The following is a 6,591-nucleotide window of genomic DNA, read 5'->3' as shown; positions in this document are numbered from 1 at the left end:
GTTGTGTGGAGGGACTCAGTGGTCTGACTGGAGAGACTGGGAAGCTGTGACTGCTTCTCAGCTCCTTCACACTGGTTTATAAGTCCAGGCCAGGCCACAGAGGTGTTAAGTGACACCTCCGCAGATTCTCACAAACCATCAGTGTCTAAAGCAGAGGCCACTGCCCCTGAAAACACACACACACACACACACACACACACACACACACACACACTCCCTCACCGGGATCCTGTCTCTGTCTCTCTCCCTCTGCCCCTGTCTCTGCCTCTCCTCTGAGTCTGGGAAAGTTCAGCTTCAGGAGTGGAAGTGTGAATTTTGACTCCTGCTCAAAACAATAAACAGTTTTTGCTTTTTGGGTTTTTTCCCTGCAGAAACTCAGATGTATTTTGCACATGTTGCATGGATAGGGTTTGTTTTGAATGATCTTTTTTTTTTTTACACTACAGCCTAAGAACTGGTTCTCAAACTAAACAACATAACAGGAATGTGTGAAGAAGCTATACACTGCAAAAATAAACCAGTGACAAACCCATACAGAAAAGGGCTGCCTGTACACAGAGTCACTGCTCAACCAGCTTTTAACATATGACCAGGAAGATCTATTCAGTACATACAGTAATATCCTGCGAAGGTACGGGACCAAAATTAAACATTTCCATCATTTATGTCAACAATTAATCCAAAATATTTACAATATAGGAGAAGTATGTGAAACTTTATGAAGATTTTTGGATCCATTACCACCAAATACATATCAGTCTATTGTAACAATAAATAAAAATGAGGTATAATTCTGATACACTTCACTTGAATAATTAAACTTCATATCACTTGATACTTTTAGTTCACAGCATTTCAGAGGGAAAATATACTTTTTTACTTCACCTGTCATAATAACATGGCACTTATCCAGATTCAGATTTTACATAGAAACATACATATGACCAGTCTAAAATATATGATGCAAAGATGATGCAAGTTAGAATTGACTCGACATCAATCAACCGCAATATAAAAAAATGCTGCTCAAATGACGTTGTTTTATTTTATCATTGTGGTGCTACATGTACTTAAATATAGAGTCTGAGTCTTTCCTCCACCACTAATCTTTAATTACGCTATTAAAGAAGAAGTACGTATATAATTCTATTTGATAAAAAGAAAAAAAAAGATCAATAAAATGACCTTTACAGAAAAGGTCAAAAATCAAACTTTCTCATTCAGTCTATGTGAAGACACAGTGTCAAGAGTACAGTATATATAGGATGGTAAGTAGGGGTTTAGGGTTTTACACTGTGCGCTTTGTGCCTGAGAAACATTAACAAAAGGATTGTTGGATTTTTACATATATGGTATTGGGATGTGCATAAATCATATTGCTCTATTTGCCGACACTAGCTGAGTTAAAAAATGCACACCATCATGTCAGTGGCTTAGAAGTCTGGAGTTTTCTTATCATTAAGAGAGCAGACATGATCCTGTCCTAACTCCTTTCTTCTTCCTCATCACCTCACTCCAACCTTGAACCTGACAGCAGTGATTTCTACCCTTCTCTTGATCTTCTCTACTTTATATCCCACCATTTCTCACCAGCACGATCATTTTATAGTCACAGCAACTCAGGCGTCGGCTGTCATCTCTAACCCTTCACTGTCTTTATCTTGAAGCTTATCCTACTGCTGCTCCTGTTCTCTGTTGTTCTGGACAGAAAACCTATGTCCCGCATGGTGAAAATCGAAATGTAAATACGCTGAGGTTTAATGAAGCATAATGACTTGTATTATCCAGTTAAAGCAGAGGTGTGATGGTTTCACACTGATGAGAACTGATGAGTCTGGAGGCGTCACTTCACACCTAAGCTGTGAGAACCAGGAATGCTGGAAGATGCTGTTGCTGCTAACCTTCTCTGTCCCCATCGCCTCTCTCTTTTCCGCCTTTTCCTCAATCTCTTTTTTTTTTTTTAAATTTGGTCTCAACAAATTAGAGAGCAGTAGAATATTTATAATATATATGTACACAAAGCAACCAGTCTGGGTGAATGCTGAGTGTGTGTATCTATGCTTTTTGAGTTATGAGCAAATTTGTCTGTCATTTTTTGTGGAGTCTCTGTGGTTTATTAAATCATCTTAACATCAGTCCTGTCATAAAACCTAACCCTGCTCGATGCAGGGGACGATTCTGGTTGTTCTCAGCTCAGTTTCCATGAAGCATCAGCACTGTGGTTGGCTCAGTATCAAGGTATTATCCTCCCTGGTGGAGAACTGGCTTGCAGTAATGCAGATAACAAAAAAAAAAAAAACTCAATTGAACAAACAGAGGAAACACAAAACTGTCTAAAGTGCTGTTCGTCTGGCGTTTACAGATGAAGAGAACTCAAGTCCTTCCAGCTCCAGGGACCTTAGATTATGAAAAATAGGTTGAATAGAGGCGATAAAGTGCATAAGATGGATAATATTACTGAATCAGCTGAGGATAAAATACATGACATGACTTTAAACAAACTAATGTAAAAATATGTGCTGTGTCAGGGCGAGGGCAGGGTGAACTGGGGTTGAACTCGCTGTGCGACCCTGCCGGTTACCCTGACCGAGGTGAAGCTGTGGGAGCCTGGCTGCGAGTTTGGCACCTCTGGGTGGATGCCCACCCACAGCAGGCTTTGAGGCTGGGCTGCCTGCCACCTGTCTGGGCCTCCCATGTCCATCAACCTCACCACAACCTCCAGTGTGCTCCCTTCGCTTGGAATTAAATCAAATTTAAATGATTTCTGTGGGGAAATTGGGCTGATGCCACAGCAAATAGTTTCTGAATGAAAAAAAAAAGATTAGAGGAAAGGAGTGAAACAATTGACCATATAAAGTAGAAATGTATCAAGGAAAGTAAAACGATATAGGAGGTGTTCAATTTAGTCAGAATACTGAGTAGTATCAGTCTGAGTGAAAATATTAAAAGTATGAGAATATATAAAAACAAGCAACAAGCAAATCAGTATATATGCATAAAACAGTAAATGTGAGAAACAAAATGCTGTTGAAATACTTTATTTTCTTTCTTTCTCCTTTAAGACCTTCTACTAGGAACTCATTTCAGCAGAAAACCAGTTCAGTGTGGCCTGTTAGGATGTAAGTGCAGCAGTTCACTGTTGTGAATTTCCTGAGTTTAGTGGTATCCTAATTTAGGTAAACTCAAATTCTACAGACACTAATTATTTTGGACTCCAAAGTTAAGAGAGGGAAAGAAGGTTTTTTGTTCTTGAGAGCTTTACTGTTGTTTTTCTTTAAAAAAAGTGAAATAACTAACAGCTTTTACACACTGAACCATTAAGAGAGCGCAGACTTAGCATTGTACACCGATAACACTGTCGGACTCACCACGGGCAGTTACACGTAAGGATGAAAACTGATGCAGCAGAACCAGATATACCAACATTTTTATACCACACATTCTTCTTTTTTTGTCAAAGTCTAGAGACTACATTACCCACAATGCAACCCCACGTATGGTAATAGCAGCTAATGTAGGCTTGAGCCGCTCGCAGAGTCGAGGAGCAGCTACGGAGGTCTGGTGAACTCACTTCTTTCTAACTCTACACACTCTGATTTTTTTCATTTTCAAACTTGTAGTCTTTCAGGCCCAGCTGATGCTACTCTTGTGGCTGCCTCTGGAGCCAAAAAAAAGCTTAATACAACCTTTTCCACATAACCAGTAGCACTGCAAAGAGCTCTGAACAAAATTTGATGTGTAAAAAATGTGGAGTTCCCCTTTAAAATAGTTCCTGAATTTATTTCAGGGAGATTTAATGTCTGCGGAGTGTCCCTGGAGACCTGACAGTGAAAGAATCACCTTGATCTCTGACCACTAAAAGAAGTGAAACCCTCACAGAGAAGAGCTATTCTTCACTGAAACATATACTTGTGTAGAAATACACAAGTATAATCTATTAGAATATGTTGTTTTGGTTGATATTTCAGAAAGTCTGCTTCACAGTATTAGAAGGGAAGACTTGATGAAGATAGCCAACACTCATTCTTGTAACTGCATATTAATGTGGACTAATAAAGGCATGTTTAGTGGTTAAATAAGCTGTAGCCTGTGTTGAGTGGGCACTGAGGTTAGTGACAGCACTTTTCCTGTTTCCAAGACCACTGCCAGACTTAAGTCTTGGTGAGTCTTGGACCGCTTTCCAGTCGACCCAGACCATGGCAAATGAAAATAAAACCTAAGTTGTAAATGCAGCGTCACTTTTCTGAATTCTGAATTAGTCTCATTTATCTCAGATTTGTGTGGCAACATTAGCTATGTTTAAAACTTCAGTGTGGTTCTGTGTGTGTGTATCCATGTCAGCGGGAGAGGTGGCAGGTGAGAGGGATAAATTCTGCACCTTAGGTGTGAAACATAGCTGGTACTGGAGGGGTCGGCCAGAGGTGGACAGTAAATTTCATCTAATTGTAAGAGACTGACATTCGCAGAGTGACATAACAGGATTCAACAACACAACAGAATAGACTGAAATAAATTTGATTATCTCGTCAAAGCAAGAAAATAAAGAGTTGACAGCTGACTTTTTAGGAATATTGATATTATTCTATTACTGTGCTCCTCCTGAAATGGTAAAAACTGTCATCCCTCATTAATGTAAACTACAATGATTGACCAAATCTCTCTCTAACTAAAGTCAAACAAGGTGAAATTTTAAACATTAATTCCAGAGAAAACACGAATCCTCATATTCGCTGACCTCTACTGGCTGACATCCTGATAAACCTGGTGGACAGATCAGCAGAGTGTCTTTCACACCTCTGTCAGAGTAAACACATCCTCCTACTACCGGCACTTGCTCACACTTATGCTGCTATGTTTTTACAAGCCCTCCTTACTTACACCCCTCCATGCCCCCACCCTTGACACACAGCTGCCACACTGACATGGGAACAGTTATAGTGGTAAATATATGTATGTGTGTATATATATATTATTCATATTGTTATCAGCCACTCAAAGCACTTTACACTATATCTCCCATTCACACACACGCACTCACACACTAATGAAAATTATTTTTACATCACAGAACAAAACAAAAACCTTTAGGTTCCTCTGTATCTGTGATAGAAAAGACACAGAGTGCGACACAGCAATGCTAATATACCCTGTCCTCTAAATGAACATATTTTAAAACTTTGTGACATTTTCATAATAAATATGTGTGTGTGGTTTCCTTTGAAAGCTTGTTTTCATCTGTTAATCTCTCTTTAAGTGGACAGTATGAAATGTTTTGTGCTTAACCTGCTCTGACATCTTTACATGTCCTGAGGACCATCATGAAAATTCACCATCATATCTGATGGGATTCTATTTCATTCCTTACGTGTATTTAAGGTTTTCATTTTGACATTTTGGTAAATAGGCTTCTCTTATTTACTTTATTGCAGTGAGACATCTGTGTATTAAGCATGGCTAGAGCCAGCTGCTGGTTAGCTTAGCACAAAGATGGGAAATAGGGGGAAACAGCTAGCCTGGCACTGTGCAAAAGTAAAAAAGTTAAAGTAGCCACTTTTATACTTATATGACTGCTGGTCATTTGTGCTTACTCACCCCAAATGAACCACAGTTAGCTGTAAACAAAATCCTCACTCAGTCTTTGGGGGTGACCAAGTGAGGAGTGAGAGAGAGAGAGAGAGAGAGAGAGAGAGAGAGAGAGAAAGAGAGAGACTGTTAGTTTGTTTGTTGTTTGAGTAATACAATGTCTTGCTGCTCACCTTAAACCTGCATCTTATCAGTTTTTGCTTCCTGTCCTGTCAGGCCACTTTCTGTCTGCCTCTATCGCATTGTCTCTTTACACTGGAAGTGCTGTGTGTGTGTGCACATACACACACATGTGTGTGTGAAGCATCATCTTCTTTTGTTTATTATGTGGTACAGCACCACTCTTATTGTGATGAATGCTTCTCCCCTCAACCGAGTGTATTGATTAAACACAAAGTATGAGCTTGAACTCGTACTAATGGATGACAATTTTGGGGGGTTTTATATTTCCCTCTTCAGTCCATTGGGACAGTCATGTCCTCCAGTAACCCTGTGGCAACTACACGTATGGCTGTAAGCTAGCTATCAACAGATGCACAGAGCAACATGTGTTTGTGTTTACCTCAGCGTCTGACTGATCTCTGAACTCACCAGAAACTCCTGCAGCATCTTCCAGGGCTGAAAAATGAAGCCAACACAGATGTTCCAAAAACTGCAGTGCCCGAACGGCCACATGAGGCTGGCTCTGAGAGCGAATCAATCTCCATAGACTCCCATGTTAAAATGCCCAACCAACTTTACAGCAGTAATAAACATGTTTACTGCGTGGTACAAAAAATGGTTTTGGTCTCTAAAGCTAATTTCCTTCTTCATGACAACTGTGGGTGAATTTTTATATAACTCCCTCACTGGGTGAGCGTATGTTTGCCACAAGCCGGCGTGCATTGAGGTCTCGGCTCCACACGCACCCCTCCTCTTTGCCCACTTTTGGATTAGGCGGTTAGTTAGGAGGAGTCAGGCACTACCAAGATGGCGACGACGGAACGGCCCACTCTGAGCTTCAAAACT

Source organism: Seriola lalandi, unplaced genomic scaffold, assembly GCF_002814215.2.
Source record: "Seriola lalandi dorsalis isolate HSWRI2012SDOR001 ecotype SW California unplaced genomic scaffold, Sedor1 jcf7180002054898, whole genome shotgun sequence".
NCBI classification, from domain to species: domain Eukaryota; kingdom Metazoa; phylum Chordata; class Actinopteri; order Carangiformes; family Carangidae; genus Seriola; species Seriola lalandi.
This window is presented reverse-complemented; position numbering follows the sequence as displayed.